This window comes from Ambystoma mexicanum, chromosome 2p (genome assembly GCF_040938575.1).
Source record: "Ambystoma mexicanum isolate Mex_15411 chromosome 2p, UKY_AmexF1_1, whole genome shotgun sequence".
NCBI lineage: Eukaryota > Metazoa > Chordata > Amphibia > Caudata > Ambystomatidae > Ambystoma > Ambystoma mexicanum.
In genome coordinates, this window is record NC_090923.1 from 492,668,074 (window position 1) to 492,686,408 (window position 18,335).

The following is an 18,335-nucleotide window of genomic DNA, read 5'->3' on the forward strand; positions in this document are numbered from 1 at the left end:
TTAGAAAATAATGGTCACATAAATACAATAATGCACATCTTCACATGAGTAGGTACAATGCTACCAATGTCCAATATGTTTTCTGATGCTAATTATTGTCACAAAGTATGTTATGTGTTCTCATCCAAATAATTTGGATGTTGCATTTTAAGCTTTTTAGATGAATATCCTATTTTGAATTGAATTCCATTTTCATTGGTGATTGCATGATTCTATTTTATACAATCCTGTAATTCACATTTGCATGTTAAGTGATGTAATTACTGTAAGTTCTTATTTTGTATATGATATGTGATATTGATGTATACCGCTTAGTACATAGGTGGAAATCTTTCATAAAGTAATTGTAGATGGTGCAAGTGTGTAAGTAGCACATGTTATGCTACTACCAATACTTTTGTGTGTCAAAAATTGCATTAGAGACCTACACTTTGAACAGCTCTAAACTCCAGGCCAGGCCACTTAGGCCTGCAGACTCAGACAAAACCTTTCTGTTTAATTTGACAGTGATACCTTTACAAATGTTCATCCCAACTATTGGCTTTGAGAGCTTTCTATTTTCAAGCAGAAGTGAAACTTATACATAACATTGTTGAACCTTTCAGATTGAAGAAAAATGTACTAGCTGATCATACATGAAAGCCACATAGGCTTGCAGTTTTCCTATTGAATGTGACAAGAGATACATTTCACAACTATGCATTCCAATCAGTGGCTTTGACAGCCTTCAATTTTTAAGCCCAATTCGAAATATATAGAATGTATACTGAACATTTCAGAATGTATGATATGGTTAACCTGCTTTAACTGCAATCAAAAAAATGCTTGGTACAGTTAAAAATGCATATATTTATTTCTATGAGGAAAGCATGAGATAAGAGTTCTAAGTAACACGCCTCTCTTCTAACTTTTCGCCATTTGTCAACAAGCAAGTTAGTCAGATGTAGTATATTACATGAATAACAGCATTATCTCTTGAATTAAATTGGCTAACGGAGGAAAAAGGGTGGGACTTAGACTTTATAAACCTGCTATTTCAGACAGTTGATAAGAAGTTCCTGAAAGTTCACCAAAGGCTTTGACATGGTGGAACACAAAGGAGCAGGGCCTGGAGGACACTTCTGACCAACAAGATTCTGACCTGCCTGGGCAAGAAAGCAAGCAGAAGCTGTGATGACTAGGCTGGGTCTGTAACTATAGTCGCTGGGCCTAAATATTGACTCATTGGTCTATTTTCCAAATTCCTATTTTGAAATGCTTGCATCAATAATCTGGAGGCAGAGCTAAATAAATTAGCAGAACTGTCTTGGAAACTAACAGCAAACAGCATTCAGTTGCCTTCACCCTGAGAAATTAAACTGCTCATGGGGATAAAAATTGCAATTTACGAAGCCATTTTGACCCACTAATAAACAAAATAATAATAACAATTGCCATGGTCCATGACTACACTCCAAAAAAGAAAGCTGCTAAACAGGCTCAAAATGTACACTTACTAAGCCATTTCTACCCACTTTTTAAACAGACAATTTTCATTTCTGTTGGGTAACATTTCACTCACTGCTGTTTTACCTTTATAATTCTGGATCCCCCAACTTTTGGCTTTTGTTTCAGCCTCCTGTCTTGACATCGGCTGCACTCCACTGGGCTTTCACTCATCGTTCTGGGGAAACTGCCTTGTCCTTCTGACAATCAGTACTGGAAAACATTGTTTTCAATAGTCTCATGACTTTGTTGCCACTTTTGGAAACTGTATTTCCGTGCGTAAAGTACATTACAGTACCGCACACTGGGTCCTTGCGTGTTTGGGCCCTAAACATCCCATAAGGATGTTTTGGTAACTGCTCAATGTGCCTAGGAGTAGACTGGTGGCAGAAGAAGCTTGTTTTTGTATTGATATTAACTTTTACTGAGCCAAACCACATTTTCTGCATTTGAATCATGACTTTGGCTAGTGTCTGCCATTGCCATGCCACAAGGTCTTTTGTCTTCTCCTTTGGCAATTGTGTCCGTTGGCCTTCCCCTTGCTCTTTGTGACCCAGTAAATCCTTATTTGGGCATGCATTCTTCCGTGTAAGACAGTGCTTTTCGCATGCTAATGCTTGTTATGTGTGTGGGTACCCAGTAAGTAGCTGGGACTGTCTGGTCCTTATCCACACTACTGGTGCCAGGATGTCTGGTGTGCATACGAGCATGAGAGCTGAATTGGTCCCTGATTTGACTACTGCTATCATGCATGAGTGGGGCAGAGCTCCTCATTGGCCAGCTGTATACGAGCACTCACTAGATTTTGGGATATGAGCAGGGGCTCTGAGTGCAGACCCGCAGATCACCCTTAGGTCTGAATCAACCAATACATGGAGACAAGTATCCAGAGAAGTGAAGTAGATCCCAAGGAGTGTCCATAACAGTGAGGAGAAGGTTCAGCACGCTGAGCCCACTGTTGTCCTGGTAGAGCCCTGCTCTGCACTTAATCTCCGAAGATCTGCAAAGTTGCTCCTTGGTTCTCTGAAAACAAGCATTCTCGGAAGTGTGCCTGGGCCCTCCAGTGGAATTACCAGCTTGTACACTGGCACCCGTGTTGCTACATCGAGTCTTGGCTTCAGCTTTAAAAGAACTCTAGGTTGCACTGAAAAACACTTTCTTGAAAAATCTTGTTGTCCCTACTGCTTTGTGCCATGAGAGAGAAGCGTGTGTCAGTCCACAAAATTGGGTGCTCCTGCGTCAGTGTGTGACAGTGGTGGTCACGGCTGGTGACTTTACCACCTTTCTTTAAGGGTCCTAAGACCTGCTGCATTGGTGCTTTCTTTGTACTGCATTCATGACAAGAGATCTGACTCCTGATGTAAATTGAACCCGCACACACAATCGCAGCACCTGTGCATTTTGAAGCGTAACTGAGGAGGGGATTTCATAGTCCAGGCAACCTTCTCAAACCTCCCAAGTTCCGGAGTGAGCTAAGGGCGATGAGTAATCATATCACTTACCGGTGGCCCCTAGTAAATACATATCGTTTTTACGCACAAAGGATCCCTTGTGGTCCTTGTCTTGACTTGGGTGACTCTTGCTTCCTATAGTCATCCAAAATTTGGGGACAGCTTTATTCTCCATAGTAAACCTGCCTCTGAGTCTTCAAACTGAATTCTTCACACTGCAGTGTCCTCTTCTAACTTTTCCTTTCCATTGAAGTTTATCCCTTGTGAGCTTTACGCATCAGCAAACACTTTTACCCATAAACATAACATTGAGCACAAGGCTCCAATCTTTGTAGGGCTGGACTTCTTAAGTTAGTGATATCCACTTCTGAAGTTAGCCATTGTGATAAAGTTCGTTTGCTTTCCCTTCTTAAAGGTTTTGGTGGAAATCCACACTTTACTGCATTGACCAAAAAGTGATTGTACATATATTTTATATAGTGTGTGTTTAAGTAGTAGTATTACTGTGTTCTTCATGATTCACCTCTGTTTGCTCTAGGCCTCATAAAGTGTAGTTTTTTTGATAAACTACTGTCTAAGAGTGATTCTTGTGACCTACTGTGTGTGCTGATTCAGGACTGCAGATCATCCCCACTACTCCTGAGACTTGGCCTTGACTGCTCACCAAGCTACCTTGAACTGTCCTGGCTAACTTTGCAGAAGTGTTCCCTGTTTCACCAAACTAGCGTGGCCTCCTGATCCTCTGTTCACCTGAACAGAGTTCAGAAATCCATTCTTACCCTTTCCATGGTAGAAACATTATAACACACGATTATATGTTTGTTAGGTTATCCTTTCAATGTTCCCTTTACTGGTGAAACACTTGTTGTACATGGTTTGGCACGATGCATGCATATAATCTGTGTTTCCACTTATAATTATTAAGCCAGCATAAGGGACGCCATCAGAGCACAGTTGATGGGTGAGAGGAATCCTTTGCAGTGGGATATAAATGTACATATTGTGTTATCTGTAATATTTTTTGATCCATGGTTCTAGTTCACAATAAGTTGTCTTGGGTAAATATCCATAAATGTAATGGCTTTTCTGATAGAGTTTATATCCCTCTTCGCTTTATAGGTTATCCAGAAGTAGGAGTCCATGACCTCACCTTGACAATTCACAGCATAACAAAAGTGAGTATTATTTTAAGTTTACCAGGTCACAGTTGCAACATACACATTGTTTATTGGAAGTAGGTTGGTTTACCATTTAGAAGTGAATAGTTAATATTAGAGTTGAATCCTGGATATGTACTCAACTGTATTGTTAAATTTACTACCTGTATATTGTATGCCTATTCTATGTTTACTGCTCATATGTTATCTTTACAAAAGAGCACATATACATACATGCTAAACAAGCGAGTGAGAGCATTATTAATTGATTTCTATTTATGAGTATAATAAACACTATTCACAAGTGCAAATACATGTTGGTTTAGAGATTAAAAAAAGGAGTATGAAAGATATTGAAAGCATCATACACACAAGGTTAATACACTTTGAAACATAGATGCACCCAGAAAGTATACCAACAACAACATTGTGGCCAATAGAAAGGATGTCAGGTGTTCAGGGGTATCATTTCTTTTGCAGTAAAGCGCAGAGACCCAACTTTCTCCAGAACCTTGCTTCCGTTGTCTAATTACCCTCTGCTGCAAAAACCTGCCACAACTAGGTGGGCATTTAGCCCATCTTTGGAGTGATGGTTAGGCTCTGGCATGCAGCGTATGATGTAAATAATAACATTTGTAGTCACAAAACCAATTGCTAAGTGAAACAGGTATTTCTACCATTTGAAACACACAGCCTTGCGTTCAAACACAACTTGAAAGGCATGCATATTTTCCTCTGAAAAGTATAGGAAGCTCCAGGAAGACTTATGAATGTGAACTCTAGATGCCAGTCAATAGGATAGGTTGAGACTATAACATACATCAGAGCTTAATAATGGACTATCAAATTAATTCATGCCTGCTCTTTCTTTTGAAGCTTAGAGAAGCAAATCTACAATATTCTGGTTTTATATTTCCCAGTACTATCTTTGAGACATGTTCTTCACAAAATACTGCATTAATGCCGGCCCCAACAATTTTCCAGAGGTACTGATCTTATGTGACTTCGTCCTGCCCCTGATATCTTTGTAATAGAGTGCAACTAATGTGGAAAACATAATACAGCCAAATGTCAATATACCAATGTATTTTTGTGTTTAATTCCTTAGTTACTTGTTTGTCTCAAGGAAGTTGTCTCCAGGACCTATCCTTTACCAATGTACTTCCAGAGTCAATTGTGGTAGCTTACCAAGTGCCACAAAAAAACCCTCATCCAGTTTAGGACTTTTTCAATCCTTTTCAGAAATGTACTTGTGTCCTAAGTTATCCCTAGTTAAATGATTTTCCCTTAGGCCCCAATGATAGTATTTGGCGACATTGAAAACAAGAGTACATTTATCAAGTATTCTGACACCTTAGGTTATGTGATGATTACAGTAAAGATGACAGTCTTTAACTCAGTAAGGAACTGGCCAACCCTTATCGCAGCCTCATCCTCTATTGCATCCACCCAGGCCCTTTGCAGTGCCCTAGATGCACATGTCACTGCCGAAATACAGGAAATCCTGTCCTCTCTCTCCTCCGCACCCACTCATGCACCATCATCACTTGGGCCACCCTCGGCCGCCCCCACCACTCCCCTTCTTCTCTCCTCCCTCTGTCCTGTCACACCTCAGGAGTTTTCTAGACAAGTCTGGTCTATGAAGGCCTCTTCCAAACAGGTGTACCCTTGCCCTACCAAAACTATCAAGGACAACATTGACTCTCTAGCTCCAGCCTTGACAGACCTCTGCAGCCTCTCCTTTTCCACTGGAGTTTTCCCCACTTCTCTCAAGCATTCTCTAGTGCACCCTCTGCTCAAAAAACCTTCTGCTGACCCTTCTATTCCAGCAAACTATCACCAGATCTCCATCATTCCTTTCCTGGGAAAACTCTGGTGGAAGTTGGCTATCTCTTAGCTCACCCTCCACACTGAATCTGTTGGTTGTCTCCATGACCATCAGTCTAGCTTTAGGGCATCCAGATGCATGGAAACCGCTCTTCTGAACATCTGTGAAGACCTGCTCTCAAACCTTAACTCTAACTCTCCCTCTGTCCTCATTCTTCTTGACCTCTCCTCTGCTTTCGATACAGATCAGGTCCTGGCGTGGCTAGCGTCCTTTCTCTCTGACTGTCCTTCCCAGGTGGAACTTGGGTTATTTCTTTCCACTATCACTCTCTATACTTGTGGTGTCCCCCTGGTTTTTCAAGGTCTACATGGCCCCTATGGCCCACAAGATCTCTGCTTTCACCTCCAACTTTCAGTGTAAGAGGATGATACACAGATCTCTTTCAGGCTCCCCTCTGCCTCTTCCTCCTCCTTGCTCATTCCTGACTTTCTGTCCGCAATTCAGCCCTGGTGTGCTGCTAATGATCTCTGCCTTAATGCCCATAAGACATAGATCGTCCTTATTGGGACCCCTGCTCTTGCTTTCCCACTCTCACTCTGGCCTGCCTCCCTTGGTCCTGCGCCCTCACCCACCAGTGAGGCAAGGAATCTGGAGGTCATCTTCGATTCTACTCTCTCCCTCTCTTCTCACAACTCGGACATGTCAACAAAAATCCCACTACCACCTCCTCAGATGTATTCTACCTTTTCTCACCTTCCCCCAGAGGCTCACCATCTCCAGAGCCCTGGTTCTCTCCAGACTGAACTACTGCAACTGTATCTTTCTCAATCTTCCTACTTCTATTCTCTGACCTCTTCAACTTATCCAGAACTTAACCGCAAGACTTATCCTTGGCCTCAAGCCCAGCGACCGCATCTCTCTGGCGTTGAAATCAGTCCACTGGCTCCCCGTGGCTGCAAGGTTCAAGTTCAAGTCCCTCTGCATAGTCCACAAGGCTTTCTGGGGGTGGGACCCTTACTATCTACAACACTCTCTTCCTAAATACTCTCCTTCTAGAGCCCTCTGCTATGCCTCCTTCAACTCTCTGCGGGTGAGCTGCTGTCCAAACAGAGATTTGGGGTAGATTCTTATCCTCTGCAGGTGCCTTCCTTTGGAACAGAACCCCTGCCTCTCTCCGTCTTGAGTCAGAGCTCCTTAATTTCTAGAAACTCCTCAAGACCTTCCTCTTCTCTTCCTCTTTCTCTCTCCCTCTCCCCAGCTAACCTCATTTCTCTTCTCTGCTGTTTCCCTCCTTCTTTCTCTTCCCCAACCTACTCACTTTGCAGACTGGTCACCTGGTGCACCTCCAGAGCCTAACAGGTCCCAGGATCCTCCACCAGTCCTGCACTTACCTTCAGGCCTCTGCACTCTGCTTATGCTTTAGACAGATAAGTGATAGGCACAAACGGTCAATGGAGTTGCTATACACAGCTGCCAGTTTTGTTTAAACAAGCTGTATCATGAAGGAACCAGGACTTTCTAAGAGCTTCTGAAGCCAGTGTTATTACCTTAGTGAACCTCAGAGCATTCTCATGGTGACCCTGAAAAGAACAACAGCGTTATCTTCTTTATTAAAGGCAACTAATGTGATCATTTCACTCTGAGGATCTGTTTAAGTGAGCAATGCCATACATGTGCAATGAGATTTTTCTCTTTACTGCACACTCGGGTTAATTGTGTAACCACATTGATTTGCCCGTGGCTGAAACTACCGTGGGCAAAAGGTTTGCATGAGAAAGGTTCAAACTACCAAAAGTTTGCACCTTTCTCATGCAAACACACACACATTCTCACATCCACACACACAGCACACCCATAAACCGCCCCACCCACACCCTCAGCACACCCCCACCCACACCCCCAACATAAACAAACCCCACTTACCTTCATCTTCACGCTGGCTTCCTGCAGCACGAGTTCCCTTTCACTTCCGTGATCGGGAACTGGCGCTGCAGGGTCCTTATATTTCCTTTTTTTTCTTTAAATGGAAGGCTGCGGGGGTGTCCACCACACCCCCCGCTCACTATGCCATAAAATATAGTGAGCGGGGTGATGCGGGAGAGCCCCCGCAGCCCCAGTTTCTTTTTTTTTAAACGGAAGGCTGCAGGGACGTCCCCCGCAGCCCCTGCTCACTATACCATAAAGTATAGTGAGCGGGGCGATGCTGGCCCACCCCCGCAACCCATGTTTTTTTTTACAATGCTACCACCAAAGGTTCAAGCTTTTGGTGTTCGGACCTTTGGTGGTAGCATCTTTAGAACATTGCGACCATTTTTTTTTGGGACATCGTCCTAATCCTGATTAAAGACATATTGATCACTGTCTAGAAGCAAACAACATTTTTACCAATCTCTAGGTGTATGCTTGTGTTTGTTGGTATGTTCTTAGCTTTTCTCAGACTCTCGATGCCCCTTGCTAAGTAGGGTGCAATTGATTACTTGCATTCATGTTCTTTTGTCGATAGATATTGGAGACACAGGCCACAGAGAATTGAAGAGAGTGAGGTAAACGTTCTTTTTGAGATTATGTTATATTATGTTATGTTATAGGTTGCCCAAACCATGAATCATAAGAGTGCTTGTGGTAAGTTATGAAAAGATGCATAAAGTGCTAAATAAAAAATATGCTGGAAAGAAAACACTTTAAGGTGTTTCTGTAAACATTGGTAAATGTCCACAATGATTCTGATGTATTCCTATAAGAAATCCCATAGATTGGTGCCTTGGACAGAGAAACCTTTTTATGGAAATCGATCAGTGAGGTCAACGATATCGGTACTGTGCTGTGTAAACATGTATGGTCCAACATGTCCATGCTAAATTTAATCCTGGCCTCCACAAGAAACACATGAAAGTGAGGGAAGCTAGGAGTGTTGCAATATTGAGCCTTCATTGGTCCCCAATCTAATGCCACTTTTCTCTAGGGTCTGTCAGAACAACCTGACGCATTAGGATTTACTAAGAAAAAGTGAGGGACAGACAATTATGATGCCTATTGCCTATGTTTTGTTGACCACAGGCAGATATTGGGAATCTAAGGTCATAGTACTAGGTGGGATAAATTAGATTTTCCTTTGTCTGAGTGGATATTTAGTAGCTTGGTTTTACTTGTTTAGGCTCAACCAATGTGCATTCATCCAGAGCATAAGCCTGTGAAAGATGGGATTGAGATGTAAATTGTTGCTGTTATGAATCCCATGAAGTTTTAAAAATTACCAGGAGTTGTTGGTGTAAGAATTAAACTCAATTTGAGTAGAGGTATTATGTATACATTGGATGAAAGAGGCGATAGGGCAGAGTTATTTGAAACTCTAAATTTAGAAGGAGCAGGTTGTGTTTGTATTTTATATTTGTATTTGTTTGTATTTGTATTTGTATTTTAATTGAATGTGTTTTGCTAAAAACGCTTATGCAAGAAAAACAAACACAGTACAATCTAGGTTAGCAATGCATTCCAGATAAATCAGAAGAAGAGAGAAAGATAGATAAGAACGGTGAATTCAGGATAATAAAACATGTCTAAGTGAGAAAGACCAGCAGAGGAGAGAAGAATACAGTTATTAGAGAGAGCATATAATATTAGATTGAATGATACCAAGAGAGGAAGGAGATCGAATAGAAAGGGGAAAGGGATGCCAGTGTTTGGGCGCTTGAATAGGAAATCACCGGAAACGAGATAATGCACATGGGGGTTTAGGAACAGAAAGAAGCAACTGGCTCCGGAAACAGAGGGGTTGGGAAGGAAAATAAAATGAGATAAGTGAAGAGAGATAAAGAGGGGCATGACCATGGATACACTTAAAGACAATTGAGCGAAAATGATAAAAAAGACGAGATTGAAAAGGGAGAAGTACAATATAAAGTAAAGTCGGTGTAACTGAGGAGAAAGCGAGAAGAGGAGACAAACAGAAGAATTATAAATGGAGCAAAGAGCAAGAAGATGAGAGGCAGGATGGCCAATGAGAAAAGCTGAGCAATACCTGAACAATAGTCGATGTGAGCAAAAACCAAGCAGGAAAGAAATAGCTTAGTGCAGTGAAATTAAAGACAAGCACGAACTTGACAAATAATAAAAAAAGCATAGTGACAGGATCGAGCAGTTGCAGAAATATGTGAAGAGAAGGAAAGAGAGGGGTCAAAGATTACACTCAGATTATGAGCAGAGGAGGAGAAAGGAAGAGAGGAAGGTGTATAGAAGATAGAGGGCGGGGGAAAAGAAGGAGGAATAATAGTAATAAAGACCTCAGTCTTTGAAGGATTAAGATGAAGAAAGTGTGATGGCATCCAATTGTGAACTGAAGTGAGAATTAAAAATAGTAGACCATAGAGTAGCATCAAAACAAGAGAAAGAAAAAAGATTTGGGTGTCATCAGTTTAAGGATGAAATGAAAGATTAAAAGACAAGATAAGAGCAGAAAGCAGAGCAGTGTAAAGTGAGAGAAGAAGAGGAGCAATGATAGATCCTTGGGGGATGCCATAAAGATGAGGAGAAGAAGGGTAAGTGTGCCCAGCCCATGTTACAGAATAGGATCACTGCAAGAGATAAGAATGGGCCCATTTAAGAACTAAACCAGATAGACCAAAGATGGAAAGAGAGAAAATAAGAAGGGAGTGATCAACAGTGTTGAATGCCACTGAAAGATCGAAGAGAAAACTTAGAAAGTTAGTTAATGTAACACCATCAGATATCAATACTTGAACCATTGAATGGCCCTTTCCAAGATTCTAGACCCAGATTGAAGCTGCTGAAGAATTTGATCATTGTCCAGGGTTTCAAAGTAGTTTGACAAATCCAACTTGACAAGTAAGGAATCTTTATATTCATTCACATTCCATGAAGATTGTTCCCAGACATCAAAACAACAGTTTCTGTGCCATGACTAGGGTGAAATGCAGACTGGGGTTTGCTGTGAAGAGCATGGGTTGGATGTGCACCTGCAGTTAGAGAGTGATCGCCTTCCACCGAAAAGATGTATTAGGTATTGGTCTATACCTGTTTTGGCCTGGAGGTCAAAATCATATTTTCTTAATGGGTAATCAGCCTGATTCCGTTTAGTAGGTAATTTGCCCTTCTGAAAATAATTAATTATTGAAGTGATAAACAAGGAAGGTTTAGTCGTATAACCGTTTATGAAGTCCGATGGAGTTATCTAGACATTAGGTGGCATTCATGTATTTCAGAAACAACCTCTTTGATCTCTGCTGTAGTGACTATATGAAAGTCACAGATATACATTAGATATGATTAGAAATATGAAAACATAATCAACAGCTAATTATTATAATTTTAAAATGTTTGTACTGCAAACATAGCTCAGAATCAGTGGAGCGCTGTACAGCAGGTTTAAGGTAACATTGACTGTAAAGTGTGTTGAGGGACGGACGGTAATGTATCACACAAAACAATGAACATGGTAGCACAGTGCTGAGTTGCTGATGTTCAGCCCATGGCTTGATAGTAGTCTCAGAGCCCAGTTAAGGTCAAGTTGTGACTTTAATAGGCCGATTTTCAGCAGTTTCGGGAACAAGAGGGGGGAGGGGTTGATACAGATTGCTATTTAGATGGAATTCCATAGAGCGTGAGCATAGCAGAAGAAGACTGTTTCCTAGTTTTCTCCTTATGGGCCCATCTATCCAATCTGGCATTGGCCCTGCTGTGGGTATGTCTTGAAGCAATGGATGTATTTAACTTAGTTACCAGGCAAGGTGGTGTGCTCGTGCCAAAGTAGCCTTGTAGGAGATACAGACATGTTTTAATAGGATTCTATCTGGTAAGAGAAAGCAGTGCAGCTAGCATAGGGTGGGAGAGATGTGGTCAAACTTGTTTGTCCCGATGATGAGATAAGCCACCACCTGGTGTACCACCTTTGGGGGCACCTGTGAGCCTGGGATCACTGCTAGTAGGGTGTATTCTATATATATATGAGAGATGTCCTGACTGTTTAATCTTATAAAGTACTGTGATTTGATGGCAGGCAATCTGGGTCATTTTAGCTATGTGCTGATGAAAGGGAACATTGTCACAATTAATTCAAGAGATTTTGCTGAGTTGGTGAGTTGTGGGGTAAATCTTTCCAAGTGCACACTGTCCAGCAAAGTTTTAGTGGGAACATGCGTGACTCTGTGGGCCTAGGAGGATTTGAAGTATCTCGGTAGGGTTAAGTTTCAAGTAGGCATTTGACATCCATGTTTGAATGGTAGCAAGGACTGAATAGAAGAGTGTGATATCCTGGGGGCCACTAACTTGTAGGTATACCTGAGTGTCGTATTGGTTTGTTGCAATATTGCTGACAGTTAGGATTGCACCAAGGGGTTTCATGTGTAGATCAAATAATACCACAGAGAGGATGAAGACCTACGGTGGTCCACAGTTCATGTGGCAGCATGCCAACATCAGAGAACACATCTGGATGGCCTGGTGCCTCCTAGATATGTCTGAGAAGAATAATGTTATGAGGGAACCAGTTCTGTGACTAAGGAGGGACAGTGGCATATTATAGTCAACAGATTTGAATGTGGACAAGAGGTTGAGGAGAACTAATAGGCATGTGTCACCTTTACTGATAAATGTCAAGATGTCATCAACTACCTGGATGGTGGCTGCCTGATCCTCATAATCACGGGTGTTTCTTTTGAAGAGGGTTGTATGATGCCTGTTTTAGGTCTGTCTGGAAAAGTGCATTTGTTGAGAGAAGAGTTGTCTATTCTGAGAAGGGTTGTCATGATTGGACTGCTAAGCTGTTTGAGGATGTTCACTGGGATAATGTCATCCGAGAAAGCAGTAGGCTTTAGGGAAGCATGCGTTTTAGAAAGTTCCGAAAATGGTCGTAGGAAGAAAAAGTGCAGGTTTGTAATGATCATAGGAGAAGTGTGTACAGGTGTCTACTGGCCTAGATGGCTCAATGTGTGTTTGTGTGTGTGTGTGTGTGTGTTCCTGAGTTTGTTGATTTTGTTGATGCAGAGGTAATTGATAGCCTCACATATTTCTTGTGAATCCAATTACACTATGTCCAGCATGGGGTGAGAGAATTGCTTGACTGCTACAGAGAGGACATTGCTCTTGCCAGGGGCTGTTGAAATTGTCTTGGTTTGATAGGTAGCCTTGGTCTTGGTTGGACCTTAAGGCCTTGACTGCTAGGAAGTATTCTTGTTTGTGTGCCTTGCACCACTGTTATGATAATCTAATTGCACATTTGTTACTGTGCAGCGTTTCTGTGTACCAAAGGGCAGAGGGTTTTGTCCTGCCCCAGCATGTAGTTGTGGGCCAACCCCTTGCAGGTTTGACAAACAGAGTCCTAAAGAGAGGAGACCTTCTCAAGGAAGGGACGTTAGAGAATCTTCTTCCATGGTGTGAACTAGGATGGTTTGAATGATCATTGCATGACCAGGGGGCCCGTATCCTGGCCTTTACGGGCTATCATGGTGTCAGTTAGGGAGAAGGAGATTGTCACGTGATCTGACCAGCCGAGGGTAATTGGGGAAGTGAGGAGAGCACACACCAAACGATTCAGCTGGGTATAAGAAGGATTGTATCCAATCAATAAGAGGTCATTGGATTCACAATCTTGTAGCTGTTTTGAGAATGATACGCAACCAGAAGGTCAATATTTTGAGTGTGTTGAAAAAAGGTTAAACCTTTGTCACATATAGTTCACGTCTCATTCTCGTTGCCCTTTCAAATGTTTTTTTATGAAAGACTTCTGCCCTTAAAATGAGTTCCTAAATGATTTTCTGAAGTGATATGTACAGTTATATTTTAAAATATAAATATTAATGGATCAGGTAGCCATGGCGTTCCAGCACATTTGCTATGTGATATGGCAGCACACATAATGACCTTGGTGTTAAGATACTATCAAAAGGGTAGATACAAAATTCAAACTTGTAAATTGCAACATTACAGATTAGTTGTGTAGTTGCAAATCTAATTATTTAAAACGCAATTTTAAGAACTATGCCTTAAACGCATTTTGCAATTAGAGCAGAACATTAACATTCCGATCATCTTTGAATTACACACGTTCATCTCCTTAGCTTTGCAGTCTCAGCTTAAATGGAGATGAAGACCATTTTTCAATATTACCTTTAGTATGTAGGATAATTTATGAATATACGTTTGCAATCTTGCTTAACTATTGATTTTGTTTCAAACTGTGCATTAATCTCACGTAAATTGGACAACCAAGCCTAAACGATTTATCAGAAATATGACACAAAGATTATTCTCTGTGCCTTTTGGTTTTGGCCCAATGTGGGGGTTGGTGCCACCTGAAAGGTGCTCAGGCTTTGCTTTAGTATTGTTATTGCAACCTCCATTGCATGCATCATACAGCCCACAGCACTATTCAGAATTACTAGACAGCACGTCAGTAAATGTATCCACTGAAAAGACTTAATTGAAGGGATGCTACAGTCAAATGAAAAACCTCCCAAACTATTTCACAGTGTTCCTTATGGTTAGCTAGGTAATTATATCTGATCACTGTCTTCCATCAAACTCATGTTTTTCATGTCAATTTTCAAGGTTGTATAACAGTAGGTTAACCACAACTTTATTTATTAATATGTCTTTAGTTAATGTATTCCCTTTATTAAGAAACAAATCAATATGTCCCCATGCCCAGCAGACACTTTTTGAGAAGTTTGGCCCTTAGCCATGCATCAGCAACAAAAATTGTCTCCCCACTGGGCACAGCCAATCCTCCCACAGTTCCTGTCCTGCAATCTTTGTGCTTGGGATATGACCTTCAGCCATGCCTGCCTGTACCTCAGGCACTGTGCCCTTACCTCCTGTGCCCAGTGGCAGCACGATGAAACTAACTACAGTGCCTGCTGGGCATGGCGAAAAGCCATGCCCTTCATTCACTATACGCAAGGTATTTTCTTTTTTCAAAGCACTGGTACAGTCAACCTACCTATGTTGCCCACTAGACATGACCCACATTCATGGTCAGTGGCATAGTGTTCAACCATAGCAGCAGTGCACTACTCCCAGGACCAGCGCCCATGGAACATTGGCTCTTACCATGTCCCTGGGCACTTATTGTGTCCCCTCTAGGCATCCCCACAGCTCATTTACCCTAGCAGCTCTACTTGCTGAGCATGGCATGTGGTCATGCACCAGGTACAGTGACCCTACCTTCCAAGACCCAAGCTTGATGTGACCCGTGTGTGCATTTTTGTCATTGCAACTCTGCAAAAGTAACCTATAACTATCTCTCCCCTTGATGGCTTGATGGAACTTCACAAAACATTTAAAAAATAAGATATTTTTGAAAGTTTAATGCAACTTAGTTCATGGGAGAGAGAGTTATATGCCTCCGAAGATTGCATTTTTCTATCATCCAATGTCACTATAGAACCAGAGGCGTAGACAGGGTAGGGCCTGAGTGGCCAAGGCCCACGTAAAATCTGGGTGTGCATTTACAGATGTTAATGTCACTGCAGTGGTCCCAATTACATTAGCTTCAGGTCCCACTTGTTAGACAATCCTGGCTACGCTGCTGCCCAGAACCATTGCGGACATGGAACGGCCCCCAGATCTCTGAACTGTGTGGCAGAATTTTAATATTTCTGTCTCTGAAAAGGAGCATATGTGAAGCCATCTGGTGCTCCTATTGTTCTCCCGAGGTCCAAGACATGCCCAAAGGATGCCTATGGGCCAAATTCAAATGTTTTTGTAGCGCAGTATGCAACTCCAATATAGCGAAAAAGCATTTTTCATCCTGACAATATCCCTGGATGACAACATCTTTGAACAACAGTCCCTGGAATCAGAGTCAGTGGATTTACCGCAGACCCAGTGCACAAAATAACCATATGATGGTTAGTCCCTTTTTTGTTTCAATTATAAAAAAACACATGACAGATTTTCCCCAACCCAAGCAAACCTTACGAATGAGTCCAGATGCAAGCTTCTCATGCCGCTTTGATGTAAATCTGTAGAGAAGTTTATGAAATGCATATTGCAGTCTGAATTGGAAATGCATCTTTTGGTAGTTCATCTACGAGTTCCTCCTCCCACTTCATATGTTACATGATAAAACTTTACAAAACAAATGAGATTTGGATGTGTATTTTATTTTGAAACTTGTGTGCAGTATCTTTGAATGGCACCAAAGGTTTTAGAATCTGAAAAGTGTTGTTCCTATTACAGGTACATCCTAACCCTAATTGCAGGTTCGCAATCGTCTACTCTGCCACCTGCAATTATAATGCATATGTGATGCTTCTCAGATAGTCCCAATATTTCTGGAAGCCAAATACTAAAGGGGAGCAATATTGGCTTTCTCATCGACGAACAATATCATTAATGTGCTAAATGTGTATGATTACCCAATCGTTGTACTTATTTATTATATGTGTTTATTTATTAAGTACATTTGAACATATCTATGCTTAGCACTGTGTAATATACTTTGGCCTAAACAATGTTTAGTTTTTCGAATATGTTTGTAGTGAATCAGAATCATTACTTTCAGTAATGCAGGGCAGGAAAAGTTCACTTTCTGTGCGGTAAACCCTACAAGAGCTGTTTTGGGCCCATCATGTTGCTCTACTACTTGGGAAATCTTAGAGTATTACTCACCACCACTATAAACACTATGTTATGACAATATTGCTTGGGTTGCAAAGTTAGGTGAATATTGATGTAGGGCTTCAAAAAGGTCTGTTAGAACAGGCAACAAAAATGGCTACACTTCTAGCCCGATCCCCTGGCTAGGCTGGCACTTTGCACACACTGTAAGTGACTACAATCCAGCAATCCAACTAAGTCAATGCTTGGGATGGGATGCCCAATGGAAGCCCTTATTTATATATTTTTATGTCAAAGTTCTTTAAATCTGGATGATGAACCCTTATATAACGCCCCTCTTTGATTTCCCCTGACCTCACTGAGCTAAGAAGTAGGTTTGTTTTGCAAATTAAAAGGTTTATTTGAAGAATTAAACAATATATATATCACACTTTTATGAACAAAATAATTTCTGAATAACACACTTATGAATATGGACGTAATCAACAAGGGGTAATATAACAAATTTGACAATGGCCCTCATTACGACCCTGGCGGATTTTTTCCGCCATCGGCGGACTTTTCCGCCATGGCGCAAAGTCCCTTTACGCCATGGCGGATGGCGGACTTACCGCCCCATTCCGAGGTTGGCGGGGCGGTAAGTCCCCATTGACCCATTTACCCTTCCCCATTCCCATTTCGGCCCCATAGGGCTCAATGGGAGTGGGGAAGGTGTTAATTACGCCACCGTACACTACGGTGGCGTAATTAACACCGAGGTCCCATAGCGCCATGGATTTTTACGCCCGCAAAAAGCGGGCGGAAAAGTGACCATGGCGCTCTGGAAACTCGTAGTTGGCGGTAAGGGGTCGGCGCAGCTAACGCTGGCGTAAACCCCTTACCGCCAGGGTCGTAATGAGGGCCAATCTCTTTAATCACTTAGGAGTATGAATATGAAGGATACTGTAGCAGATAATACCTTATATGATTCAAGGAAATGCAATAATGGGAAAGAATGCAACCCAGAAATAAACTTGATATAATTTCAACAAATGAAAATATGATCACTCTTTCCCCTGTGACTACTCACTCCCCCCAGTATGCAATAGGAAGAGGTGGAAATGAGATCACACAGGTTTCAGGAATATTAATCAACAATGCAATTCAATCCCAGTTCCCCCAGCAAGCTTAGGTTCTGAACCAAATTTGATACATGCATGCAGCTCCTCTCTTGGCATATTACTGTAAGTTCTTATGTTCATAGCAACAACACTGCAGCTGTGATATTAATAATTCCGGGGTTTGGTCCCAGAACATCACACAGCGTCCAGCTTACTCTTAAATTGTGGGTGAATTTTTCATTTTAAGAATCCCAAAGTTTCATATTTTGGTCAGCTTGGTAAAATTTGTTATACACAATTTTATAAAACATATATTTGCTAAGCTACCTGAATCCACAGTGGTTTGTCTCTGCCCCTAAATCTGGCTGCCTCAGAGGTCACATGTCCTATCTCTCCCAGAGCAGTTGTTGACCAGTTACACCAGTTACACCCAAATCAGCATATTCTATTCATCCCAAAGAATCCATTGTCTTGACTGAGAGCAGCAGGCCAAGGTGCCTTTGCTAGTTCCTGTTCACACCAGTCTGTCAATCTCTTATCCAAGGGCAGGGGAGGCTTCCTTTGTCCAGGGAAAAGGTGTGAAGGGTTCTCATGGAAAGCACGCCTTTTGGAGTTTTAACTGCATCAAGTTACTTTCTGATCAATTGTAACATACTTCCTTGTAAAAAAATATAACATTTATAAACTTAAAATAAGCAACATATCTTAAATCAAGTCTTTTTCCACATTAAATCAATGT

At 41.6% G+C, this 18,335-nt stretch overlaps 1 protein-coding gene across 14 annotated transcripts in view; it reads left to right on the forward strand.

The window, feature by feature from the left end:
- The window catches only part of ATP2B2 (ATPase plasma membrane Ca2+ transporting 2), a 2,164,916-nt gene that overhangs the window by 242,032 nt on the left and 1,904,549 nt on the right, over positions 1 to 18,335 (forward strand). For all 14 annotated transcript variants that reach the window (XM_069643898.1, XM_069643899.1, XM_069643906.1 and 11 more), the window contains exon 2: positions 4,056 to 4,111. The gene's annotated coding sequence lies outside the window, so the exon portion shown is untranslated. The remainder of the gene's footprint in view (positions 1 to 4,055; positions 4,112 to 18,335) is intronic.